The sequence below is a fragment of the Lepidothrix coronata genome, unplaced genomic scaffold (genome assembly GCF_001604755.1).
Source record: "Lepidothrix coronata isolate B3197 unplaced genomic scaffold, Lepidothrix_coronata-1.0 Scaffold126, whole genome shotgun sequence".
NCBI lineage: Eukaryota > Metazoa > Chordata > Aves > Passeriformes > Pipridae > Lepidothrix > Lepidothrix coronata.
The window spans coordinates 35,695-49,433 of record NW_016690306.1 but is presented as its reverse complement, the minus strand read 5'-3'; the positions used below and the strand labels follow the sequence as shown (position 1 = coordinate 49,433).

Here is a 13,739-nt window from a genome sequence, read left to right as displayed (position 1 = left end):
CTGCTGCTTCAGTGCAAAGTGCACATCCCTGAGCATTCTCGCCTTGATCCCCTCCTGTTGTCCTGACCTGCTGGGTTTTGCCAGCTCACAGCACTACTGGGAGGTCCACAGAGGGCCACTGCACAACTGCAAAAGCCAAATTCTGTTAGAAAGAGCAGGCTCAATACCATATGATTCCAACAGAAATTAGTCTATGTTGCTAAACTACTACCTTAACACCCCAAATGCACTATATGCCTATCTGTAAAAATCAGAGTAAGATTCACTTCAAGAACCATGAACAGAACCCACAGCTGACAATCTATATTACTGCCCTATGACTGATACACCGATCTCCGCACAGACAGCCGGTCTGTGTAAGTGTTACCAGCTGCTTCTTGAATTCATCTAGTGGAAGTCTGAGCTGTGTTACTAAATGTCTTTAGATCAGTGCTTTTGGCTGTCCTTTGTGGACCTACTAAATGGAATTAGATGTGGTAAATTAATTTAATTAATTTTTTTTAAGAAATTTTGAAAATGTTAGAAGACTACACTATCTGCAAGACTAAGTATTTCAAGGTAGGAAATACAAATATTAAGGTTGTTCCTTATAAACTGTCACTTGGGAATAGATGTGCTGAACTGGTGAGTTCTAACTGTGTCACCCCTCTTATCTTTAAGTGTCTCCCTGCAAGTCGTGTTGATGTGGATGACACGGGCAATAACAACTATCACCTGAAAGCCTATAACTGCATGAACACATGATAGTTGTCTGGACTGACCACCACTCTCATGGAGAAGGGTCACTGGAGATTAGCAAATGGCTGCAAGAAGAACAGTGGAAACTCATCTAATTTAGGTCTTTCAGAGCACAGGATTCAGGTCCTGTCCCTTTCAAGGAATCATAGGATGGTTGAGATTGGAAGGGACAGGTCAAGAGGAGGTCACTTGGTCCAACCCCTCTGACCAAGCAGGGCCACCCAGAGCCAGTTGCCCAGAACCATGTCCAGGTGGTTTATTTTAATATCTCCAAGGTGAGACTCCACAACCTCCCTAGGCAACCTGTGTCAGTGCTTGGTTATCCTCACAGTGAAGTGTTTCTGCATGTTCAGAGGGAACCTCTTGTGTTGCAGTTTGTGCCAACTGGCTCCAGTCCAGTCACCGGGCACTGCTGAAAAGAACCTGGCTCTGTCCTCTGCGTATCCTCTGTTCAGCTGCTTAGATACATTGATAAGATCCCACAATCTCTTCTCCAGACTAACCAGTCCCAGCTCTCTCAGGCTTTCCCCATAGGAGAGATGGTTCAGACCCTTCAACACCTCCATGGTCCCCTATTGGACTCCCTCCAGTATGTCTGTATTTCTTGTACGGGGCAGTACAGCACGCTCCATGCGTGGCCTCACCAGGGTTGAGCAGAAGGGAAGGATCACATCCTTGGCCTGCTGGCGGCACTAAGAAGAATAATTCTGAGACTGTATCCTTATCAGGGTAAGCAAATTATAGGTGTGATTTCTGAGGACTATATAGTCCTGATTTTGCTTTTTCCTATATTCTCTATTCTTCATTTTCCCATCCTAACTTTGTAAGTATCTTTCTGAAAGTACAATTAATAAAATATATGTACTGGAAATGGAATCCCAGTTTTGGATTTAACTCTTAACAATTCTATAACTCAAAGTCATAAATTATATGTAAATATTTCATTATACACATTTAATTGGACTAGGAATGTGCTTTTCTCTGATGTAGATTTATGAAATTGATTGCAAAAAGGGATAGGGATGATACTTGACTTTCCTGTTTTATGACAAAGTATAAAGCATTGTCAGTATTTTAATATATTGAATATTATTAATGTTTAACTAGTGTCTATAAATTTTTTACTAGAACTTTTCTTTGAATAATTGTTTCAAATTAAATTTAATTTTTTTTTTAATATGACAATGCTATGGACATTTCAATTTCTCATAACGTTCCTGAAAGGGAAGATAAGAGAAAAGAGATACACTGGAGATTTAGCATTCGCTGACATAGTGGAAGCATTACTGAAGAAACCTGTCTTTCAAAAGGTCATTGTTAGCTTCTTTCTTTCACATGGAGTAGATTAAAAAAAAAAAAAAAAGGCAACAACCGAAACCCACCCAGCAATACAGAATAAATAGCATAAGTACCCACCTTATTGCCTGGTGGAGAGTTCCATTTATGAACGCCATCAGTATAGGCACAACCTTCTTACACACCACAAGGCTCAAAGGTGAGCTGCCTCTGGCCACCATGTGTCAGGCAGATGGAAAGGAAACGGTGTGCTGGAAGAGGAGCCTCGGCAAGTGCCCTGTTGCATGTTCAGAGCTGTTGATGGGGCCCTCAGCATTTGTTGTGCCAGAGTTTGCTGCCTGAAAAGCCCTTGCTGCAGCACGTGCCCAGTGCTGAGCTGCCTGGCGTTTCAACTTGAGCTGTCCGTGATGGGGAGGTCCTGGGATGCTCACTTGATCTGAGGGGCTGAAACCTGGAGCTGGGCTAGCACAGGAACTCCTTCATCAGCTGCTTCCACTTTAATCAAACCTCTCTTTTGCACCTAGATAGCAGCTTTTTACCCTAGCTGGCCTCTGCTTAGCTCATAAATACTAAGATAAGCTCATCAATTATCTTATGTGTGAAGTGATAGCCAGAATACTTGGATTTGGCATTAGTGACTTCTTGTAACTTCAACATTTTTCTCAATCTATCTGCTGGCTGGGATTGAGCTTTCCTTAACACTTCAGGTTTCTTGAAGTCAAAACATCACCTGATAATGATTTCTGCTAGTAGGAGGTGGACAAAATTTAAGTTAAAGGTTAAGATAATAGCACGATTAGTGGGGATGCCACAGTTCAAGTCAGTCTCTATCCACTGCTAAATCCAGCCCCTCCCTTATTTAACTGAGGCAGCTGCAGTGTGGTTTCACAGCACACATCAGTGCTGCCGGCTGCAGGGATATGCAGGTACCTGAACTACTTTTACACAAAAAGTGTAAGTTGGAGAAACCATACTGCTGTGTTATATGACTGCTCCACATGGATTAATTTTACTTAAGACTGCTGATGCAAAACACAGCACTATTGCAATCAGTTTGCTTTCAGGACTCAGCCTCTCTCATTCACAGCTCACTTTGGATGGCTTTTCTACCACACCAGAATATGGTCCTGGAGACCAGTGTTTACAGAGCACAGTCCCTTGCTCTAATCTCTTATGTGTGAAGGATGTGTTAATAGGTTGGAGCTTTGTCCCTGAGGGACAGGGGTGGGGACCTGCTGCTTGGTAACTGGAGAGGGACCTTACCCAGCCCTCCTCCCTACCCTGAAACCAGTCCCAAGGGAGCCCAGGCCATCACAGGGGTGAAACCTGGTTCCAAAAATCTGTGCTTCTGAAATATTGTGTGATTGTTGTGGTTTTTTGTGGTTTGTTATGTGTTAAATCACAGAAAGCTGTCCGGGTTGCAGTGTGTCCCATCAATCAGCACACCACGCAGTGTCTATATTAAACATCCTACCAAGCCTCACAGGGAGCATGAAATTTCCAGTGACAGAAGATAAGAAAATATTCAGCAGGCTTTCTTAAACAATTTATATGTTAAGGGACTGAAAGGTCAGTGAGCAGAAATTGTATTTTATCTTCCTTGCATATATATTGCTTGATGATTAGGTTAAAAATGTTACAAATACAGATGCAAGTGAAATATATGACTATTCATAGGCGGAGATGGGAAAACAAGAGGGTTATACTGTTCATTTCAGTCCCTGAATAACAGATTTAGAGAATGATTTTGCATTGGTAAGGAGAGCTGCTTTTCTATTTCTTACTGGTATATTCAATCTCTTGCCCTGCCATACCTGCAAAGCTTGAGTAAAATTACTAGTAAAATACATATTTTATCAATTCTTGGCCACCTCCAGTGCAAAAATGTATGAAGAGCTAGCTCATCCTTCAACTGGCAGTATTAGGCAAGTGCAAATCAGTTACATTTCCATCCTACTGACTGCAAAGTGGTTTGATCTTGTCTTCAAACACTTCTTGGGATGGGTGGTGCCTCAGTAGACCTGGTATTTCCGATTAGGTAATTGGTGCTGAAAAATCTGAAGTTCATGTTTCCTGTTTTATGGGGCAGATGTATACTGGCCTTTCTGGAAAAAGAATTCATCAAAGTGAAGGGGAAAGACCAGCTTCAGACCTTCTCTGCAGGCACTGCACCTTGCCTCAGCTGAATCAAGGAAGAATTTTTTAGCAATGAAATTTAAGTTGGATTTAAGAATAGTTTTCATTTCAGCAAAAAGAAATGAAAAAGAATAAAGAATTTTTAATGCACAGGACAGGCAACTGGGCACAAGGCATTTCTGGGCTTTTTGCCCAGATTTGTTATTAACTTCTTGATTATGTCTTGTGGTCTATTTAATGTTTTTAAGACAAAAAAAAAAGACAATAATCTGAGCATTAAGAAAATGGGGAGGTTTGATTCATGGCAGTATGGTCTGTAGGGTCATGTTGCAGGCTGGGTTAAGAGACCTTCACTGTATTTCAGGCCTTCTGTATATCCATTTTGCCATTTTTCTTCATTATGTTCTGGCCATAATTCTGTGTTCTTCAGGGCAAATGCTCTAACTGCTGTATGGGTACAGCCAAAGTAGCCGTGCAGGACAGAGGCAACTGTGCTAGCTTTAAATTACGTGCCTCATTAAAGAGGACATTCCTACAGGCAAAGTCACCAGGCTTCTCTGACATGCACAAAGGACCATGCTGAACTGGTGGAGATCCCTCGTATGGAAATTTCCTTCAGGTACAAACGGAGCATCCACCTCATACTGCAGGGGGACACAGCAAGGGCTGCTCACACTTTATTGATACTTGTCACAACTCTGACTTCTGCGTGAATTTGGGTGAATGGACCCCGTAGATAAAAACATGTCTGCACACAGAAACTGTTACCAGAAAACAGCAAGAGGAAAAGTGCACACAGAGAGGTAGTGTGTGAAAGTCTCACAAAACGTGATGAGCTCTGGAGACTTGTTCTAGTTGAATCCAAGATAGTTGATAAATTCAGAACAGCGGGAGCCTGTGGAGTGTGTCCAAGGCTATCGCTATGCAAGAACATCACCACTAGATTTTATAACTCACACCATAGCCAAGGAGGTGGCAGCTGCCATATGCAGCCACAGATCACAGTCTACAGGGCTTGTACAGGGCAGGAAGGGACTTCAGAACACCTTCCTAAAAGCCACTGGTGCACTGGTATGACCTCTGCTTCTCAATAAACACCCAGGGTTGGCCTCCTTACTGCTGCTCTAGCTGAGTAAAATGAACAACTGAGAGGGGTAACTGAATGGACAGTACCCATAGTTACATGCTGTTACCATTAACAGCTTTATTCCATTATTAATAATAGCTTAACTCACAAAATGTATCCTAATAAATGTTGGTGGTAGTCTGTATCTCCCCCTGACTGGTTCCCATCTGGAAAATTTACCTTCTTTTCACCCATACTTGGAGACAAGGAGGCAATGCAAAGAAGATTCCATATAGTCGTTGTAGGGGACTGGGGAGGTGGGAGTGATGCTGTGAGGAGGGAGGCAGGAGAGAGGAAGGCTTTTACAGGGGTGGAGAAGGACAGGCTAGCAACACACCCCAGGTACCCTTAGCCCACTGACCTGACCTAGAGGCCACTCATGACATGTAGGTATTGATAGAAATATAATACATAAATTAATAATAATGATGGCGTTAAATTACCAACCTCCTTAGACAGATGGTGCAACAAGCTGTTCTGCCTCTTTCATGTGGTGAGTAAAGCAAGAGTAGTCATGTAGTCATGTAGTCATGTAAAGATTACTAAGAATTCCTGTCCACAGCTGACTTTTTGCAGAGACTAATTTTTGAATGCTGTTTAATTTTTGGAAACAGAACACCTCAGTCACAGAATCTTTATCTCATTAATAGTGCTAATAGGCTCATGAATGGACAATAAAATCTTTGCCTTTATGTTCTGCAGCCCTGTTGCTAAGAGCTATATACAGTAACAAACTGTTCACATAAAATTTCACATTTTTCTTCACAAAAACCCCAACAGGAAGAAAAAAAAAATCTCCTGACATCGATAAAGAATTTGAAAAAGCTCCTATGGTTTTTGCCATTCCAGGCTGCCAGTTTATAGCCTGGGAACATTATCGCAGCTTCATTTCCACAACAAAAAGGCCCCATTCTTTTCTTAAAGGTTTGACCGTTCATCCTGTCCTTGGTGTTTTGCATCAGAAATGCACTTCTGTTGTCAGCCCTTCTATTAGCACTCACTTATCGAGAGTGCCAAAGAAAAGTCTAAGAAAAGGACAAGTGTCTAACAGGTTACTATAGTTTCTTTTGTGCTCTCAAAATTTGTAGGCTTCAGGCGTTTAAAAATGTAATTAACATTTGTGCATATGATAAATTTAAAAAATGGGTGAACTTTTCACACTTGAATGTTAACAATTTCCATTGTCTATTACCAGTAAATTTCAACGGCTGGTTATTTTTACTCTGCAGATTTTTGTCAGGGTTTAGTCCTGCTGGGTTGTACTAAGTGGAGGACACCAAGTTCGGTGGGAGTGTTGATCTATTGGAGGGTAGGAAGGCTCTACACAGGTGTCTGGACAGGCTGGATCAATGGGCTGAGACCAACGATATGAGGTTCAAGAAGGCTGAGTACTGGGTCCTGCACTTTGGCCACAACAACCCCCTGCAGGCTTGGGGCAGAGAGGCTAAAAAGCTGTCCAGTGGAAAAGGACCTGGTGCTGGTCAACAGTGGCTGAACATGAGCCAGCCCAGGTGGCCAAGGAAGCCAATGGCATCCTGGCTTGTATCAGAAACAGTGTGGCCAGCAGGACCAGGGCAGTGATTGTCCCACTGTGCTCAGCACTGGTGAGGCTGCACCTTGAATCTCATGTCCAGTTTCGGGCCCGTCACATTCCGGGGGCTGGAATGTGTCCAGAGAAGGGCAATGGAGCTGGTGAAGGGTCTGGAGCACAAGTTCTGTGAGGAGCAGCTGAGGGAGCTGGGGGTGTTTAACTTGGAGAAAAGGAGGCTCAGGGGGACCTTACTATCTCTTCAACTACCTGAAAGGAGGCTGTAGCTAGATGGGCATCAGACTTTTCTCCCAGGCAACAAATGACAGGACAAGAGGATATAGCCTCAAGCTGTGCCAGGGGAGATTCAGGCTGGATCAGGAGCAATTTCTTCATGAAAAGGGCTGTTAAACATTGGAATGGACTACCCAGGGAAGTGGTGGAGTCACCATTCCTGGAGGTGTTAAAGAAACGACTGGACATGACACTTAGTGCCATGGTCTAATTGTCAAGGTGGTGATTGGTCAAAGTTTGGTCTTGATGCTCTCAGACACCTTTTTCAACCTGAATGATTCTATGACTCTGTGATTTTACAGACACAGAACAGGAAACAGCCATTTAAATGTTCAATGTAAAATAGAAGGTATTTCCCCTTCAAAGGTGAGAGAAAAGAATTTCAATTATTGAAGGCTGATAGGTGGGAGGTGTCTTGCTAATATTGTATATTACATACTGCTCATTCTTTTTTTCTTTCACTGCCATTTTATACGGTCATTTAGTCACAAACTATGAAAATGTATGAATAATCCGCTTCTGCTACAGAACCCATAACACAGACCCTTAAGCAAATCCAATACGATCTTGGCAATATCTGAAGGTACAGCAAAATTAATGCAGTCGAAAATGAACAAATCATGCGGCCAGAGATCTCACGTAACAGTGTTCTTCCACTGAAGTATGCTAGTTAAATTCCAGAACAGACTAATTGTTAATGGAAATTATTGGTTTATGGTTACTTGTTGTCCCACAAGGAGTCCAAAAGGTTTTAGTGTTGTCTTGTTTAAAGCATACTGATGTCTATTCTACAAAACTGTGTATCACAGCAGATATACAATTGACAGCCTGGTTGGCAAACTCAGCAGCAAATCCAATAACTGTCACATTAGCCTCTGGTGGCAGCATTTGCAGGTCAGAGTAAGGTAACATGGCATCAGGAAATCTGTACTGTGCATATTCCATGGTAATAACCTGAACTTTTTCCAGCGCTGCCAGGGTGATACCTAAGAAAGGTGCTAGTTCACACAGTCCCTAAAAATGCAGTTGAAGCTAGTCCCCAGGAGGATATTACACCTAGCTGAGCAATTAGAATTAGAAAGAGACATAATTAAGTCAGTACTGCTGAATTTTATTGATGTGTCTCCTTAAAGATTGGTGCCCAAGAGAAAAAAAATGCTGCAGCATGTAATTTGAAAGTAAACACCTCAGCATTTTAATAACTGCAAAAGCCATTTTTTCTGGAATGCCATGAACATTATTGCTGAAGGCCTATCCTATAAACAATACATAAAAAGACAAAGACATTACTTGTCACACTGCTTATTTCAGGCTAAAATGCTGGCTACATGTTCTCATTGCCCTATTTTAATGTTCCCAGCTGGCTTCTGCAGGGAAGTGCTTACTTTTTCTCATGAAGGAATGAGACTATGCCTTCATCTCACACTATTAACATAGGTAATACAGAAAAATTCTCCCTGTTACCTTTTTGCTCCCCATTTCTCCCTGGAGACAGAAGCATACTAATTGGAGATCACTAGCACTAATATGAGACGTTCTGGAAGGCAATGTAAATAAATTAATGTTTAATCAAAGGCACATAGTAAATTCAGTTCAGAAGCCTCATCCCATTGCATCAATCTGTGGTCTCTCTAGTGTCTAGTATGTCTGCTGGTGGTAGGTGTGAGCACCATAACAGCATTAAAGGCATTCATCTGGCTGCTCATGTCAGAGATAGGATGAAAAAACAGGATCTAGAATATTTACTCCTCCCCAAATGAAGCCTGGGAAAAAAAGGACAATGAAATGAAGACCCAGGGAGTCAAAAAAAATGGAGGAAAGGGAGGAAGAGGGTGCAGTGGTTTGTAGGTAAATTCAGATATGTTCTTGGGCAGACAGGTTATCCAAGGCATTCAAAAGGATTACAGATTAAGACTCATGAAGCAGGTGAAATGATTCAGATTGGAAGAAGACATGGTTATAGAAGAGAAGGTGAAGATGAGTTTAGCAAATTCATTTCAGATTCAGCAGAAGGATGATTAGAAATGAGGGTAGAAATGGACAAGTATTTTAGCAATAAAGATAAACGGTCATGATTAGGCTTGCTAATGTCACACAGAATAAAATAATTACATTTAACAAGTGAGTAGATGGAGAGACAGAGAGAATAAGGAATCAAAGGTAACAGGAAGGCTACAAGACAAGGAGGACAGTAAAATTCTGAACAAACAGAAAAAGAGGAAAACAAAATCCTTGGGATGGCTAAAAAGGTCTTATTTGAAGAGAGTTTGAAATGGCAAGGTAACACCAGAGAAGCTATATCAGAGACAAAAATTCACAACAGGAGGAAAAAAAACTGTTGTAAGCAACAGAAGCTGTTGGGGAGGATGAGGTAGTCAAACTAGAGACTATAAAGATAAAAGGAGGAGGACTAAGGGTGAAGATTTGAAGTGTGTCAACAGGTGGTGGAGACAGACTGGGAGGATCTACCAGAGGTACTGAAAGAATAGTGTTTGATGTAAAAGTAGAAAGCAGAGGGCACAGGCTCACCAAAGGATAAGATGGAAAGGAAGAAGATGTGGGGAATTGCCAGTGGTCCTGAACACTGAATTAAGTGTGATAGGAACTGAAAGAAGGCCTCTGGTTTGGCTGGGAAAGAACATCGGTGAAGGGGGTCTCAGCGGATACTGAAACTAGATAATACAGGAAGTCTGATAAATACTAGGCAGAAATGAATACTTGGGAGTCTAATTGTGTGTGAGAAAAGCAACTGCAAGATCCAGAAGTCTCTAAAGATGTAGAGCCATATATTAAACTGATGCTACAGTTAACCTTGTTTCCTGAAGCAGAGACGAGAGATTAATTTCTGTGGAAGCTATCCAGACACTAAAAGTACAATTGAACCAGACAAAATATCACAAAATCTGCCTCAGTTATGGGGCAATCTAGCCATTAGTGTTGGGGTGAAAACATTTTGGAGAATGATTAAGGTTGAATAATAGATTTGTCGCCGTATGAATTGCAGAATAAACTCTATGGGGACCCCCATTTTCAGGCTTTCTTTTTCTGAGAAGACTACAGGACTATGGGGGCCATACCAGCCTTGAGGCTGAAGCATCCATGCATGCTGCTTTTGTTCAGTAACCAGAAGATTGACTTACCTGGCTTGGTCTGGATGGAGAAATTGTGCCTAGATGATTAGTTTAGGAAATCAGCACAGATCTTTCATGGTTTTCCAGTTATTAAATAATCATGGCAAAGGAGGCCATCTCCCAGTTTCCAAGCTACTTGTGGTTTACAAAACAATTGATGTTGCTCAGAAGGGCTGCTGACGAGATAGACTATTTACACATTGGCACCGACTATTCATGCCTTGGTTCCATGGCGAGGTGTGACAATGTAATGTGCAGTACTGGTACTTGGGTGCTGTACCTGTACTGCCATGAAGGCTACAGGCCCCTGACAAATTCTGTAAGTTTGCCTCAGACATGAAAATGGGGATCACCCCAGTGCCAGCATAGTGTGCAGCTGCTGTTTGTCACATCCTCGCATGGTCAGCAGTGGAGCATTGGCAGTGCTAACAGCACTTCAATAGCAGAATAAGTTGTTGACTCACAGTAAGCCACTGACTAAGGCTGTCATGTCTTAATCTGAAATATAAAAATTACTTTACGTATCCAGCATTGAAAATGCTAGAGCACTCTCCCTGTAACCAACGAGAAATATATCCTTGCTGATCACACCTAACTCCCATGCAGCAGGAAAAGATAAAGAAATTGTAAAAAGAGTGTTCTAAATGTATTGTTCTCCTTTGTTTGGGTAGAAGAGTACCAAATAATAAATGGCATGAGAATATAACATGTATTTTTAAAAAGTCCACCTTACTGCTTAAGTATGCCTTAGCATAATTAGGTTCATTTAACAGGGCAATGAGTTACCTCCTCTACCTAACCTCTTGCAGATTGATCTTGGTAAAGATGTTAAACAAAAAATACATTTTTAAGAAGCAATCACTCTTCAAATCGCTCAAAACAAAAGACTGATTTTTATCTGCTTTGAAGATAAATTTTTTTTGCAGCACAAAATCAGCAACACAGTAGTCAGCTTTCTATTTTAAAACAGCATGGTAGGAGGAGGCTTTCAGGTTGCTTCTTTTCTTTTTTTCAAGGATTACATATTCTTTATGGTTTAAGTAAAGACTGCCTAGCCTCCTTAGGAAGCTGGGTTGACAAAAACTTCAGAGAATCTATACATATCTATACATTAATACATCTGATGATTAATAGTGTATGAATTTCTCACAACTCAGATCAACTCATATCTAATAAGAGGCAAGAACTTCAAGAACTTCTGTAAAACTTCTAGTGATAAGGAGACCCAGAATCTCTTTCCAGAAGAAGAATGAGTTTCTCTCATTTGCACTTGTCTGTCCTAGGGGGAAATATAGAAAGATATAATGTCCTTACTCTTGTTTCCCATCTAGATGTTGACAGAACTTTTAACTCACTTTTGAAGTCCTCACTCTGAGAAGCATAAAGGAATTATAAGAGGATGATAAAACCAGGCAGATGAGATTTGGCACAAAATACTTTAAAACCAAAGGCAGGTATGACTGATGAAAAGACATGGCATCCTGAGATCCATCAGAAATTTAGAGAGAAGAAAATGCATTGCATACAACTCACGAATCTGTAGTTTTTCCCATGATTCAGAATCCAGTCATCTTAGCAGAAAAACATCGTGGGCACCACAAACCCAGGACAAATCCAGGTTGGATTTTAATCCCTGGAATTCCTTAATAATGGATGGCTGTTTAGTAGAAAACCAGCTGTGGTCCAATTGCAAGTCCTTGTGAGTTTATTCCTGCATGGAAAAGCCAACATAGCATTTTACCATGTGGTTGTGGCTCTCTGGGAGCTAAGAACCACATGACTACAAGGCTGCAAGATCTTCATACACAAAATATTACTAAGGCACTGTACTGATGGTGCAGGGTAACTTACAGTTTTGAAACATTCATTGTATTTGTTCTACGAATCATCATCAGATTTTGCTCTTCCTTATGCTAGCAACCTTTAACTAGCAGCTAAGTGAAAAAAATCTGTATGTGGTCATTTTACAAATGAGAAGAAATAAACCCAGGGAGAACAAATGGAACTCAGGATCTTGGGATTTATATTTCATTTATTTTAAAACTAGAATTCTACTTAAGTCTAATTATACACTTTAAAAAAATTAGGATATACTTATTTTCTGATGCTGTTGCTTAGTGGATAAACTTAGTATCACTTGTCCCACTGTGCCTTGTTTGTGATGTTGTCCATCACAACCAAACCACTTGTGCCAGTTCTGTTATGCTGACAGAGGCCTCCAGTGGAAGAACAGCAAATGCCAGACAAAGGCTTTCTGCAAGGCTAGTTCAAGTGGCTTTCCACAAAATTCTCCCTCAGGGTTTTACAGCTCAGCAGCCCCAGCTGGCTAGTGTTGTGGGGGTTTCCCTCCATCCTTAGCTGGTAACAGATACAACATGCAGAAATACTACATACTCACTAAGCTTGGGATCCAGAGCTAATGGAGCTGAGGTTCATCACAGGGAATGGCTGCACTTGATTATCAGCATCACAGAGCTTGGGACCAAGGTAATTTATTCCCAAGAAGAGCCAGGAAAGAGACAGAAGAGTGCAATGGGCAGAGCATGGGTGTGCACAGGACATTATGACGGGATTGGTGAGGTTTGCCAAGGTTTCAGCAGGGGGAGAGTTGGCAAGTGAAGTCACTGTGTGGTTGAAAAAAATCTCACTGTAATGTACAGCCCCCCCACTGACCAAAGAAGTTTTAAAACCAACTTTGTCCTACTATGCAAGGATTTAAGCATAGGCTCTGACACTAATCCCTAACATTGTCATAATCTTCAATATTTAATACCTTCCATTTTATTTCAACTCTACAGGAATTCTCTGAACTTCTTTCATCAGGAATGGCTGAAACAGTCCAGAGACCCCTGGCACCAGTCTGGCATGTGTAATGTATATTGGAACTGCTTCTTTACTTCACTCTATCAGTATTATTCCAGTGTAAAACTTATATAATAGAGAACCAAATCTCCAGCCTTTGTTTTTGAATTGCCAAACCTTAGCTCGAGTACAGAAAAAAATAAATCAGTGTATCTGTTACATATTTCTTGTCTTTCTTATTTCCAGAGGCCAAATCATTTGGATAGTTGCCCTACGGAGCAGAAAAGACCATGTGTTTTGAGCTTTTGTGATATTTGTTGTTTCTTGGATCAGAAGATTACACGGTAATCTCAACAATAAAATAAACTCCAAACAATAATAATATCCAAATGTTATAGCTGTGTGAAGAAAAACATCCTCAGTGAAGACTTTGAAAAGAAATAGGAGGTGATGGAGAGGTTAATTTGGATGTAATTCTTAAGGTTATTTGACTTGTGACTGGGAGCAGCAGTACTGAAGAAAAAGCACTGAACCTCTCTGACAGGATTTTAACTCAATCACTAGCAAAGGTCCTGTCAACAAGCCTTTAGCAGAGGTCCACAATTCCCAGGAAGCATGGTCAGTAGAGCAGGTGGTGTGGGTGTTGCACATGTGCAGTCTTCAGCAGCACAGCCCAGAAGGGTGCTAA

General features: G+C 41.2%; 1 long non-coding RNA gene across 1 annotated transcript; it reads left to right on the top strand.

Moving 5' to 3' along the window:
- The first annotated feature begins 1,222 nt into the window (after nt 1–1,222).
- LOC108502936 lies at nt 1,223–13,379 on the top strand. The gene is made up of 3 exons (XR_001876666.1): nt 1,223–1,467; nt 13,048–13,118; nt 13,298–13,379. It is a non-coding gene; the product is annotated as an uncharacterized LOC108502936 (long non-coding RNA).
- Nucleotides 13,380–13,739: the final 360 nt, after the last annotated feature.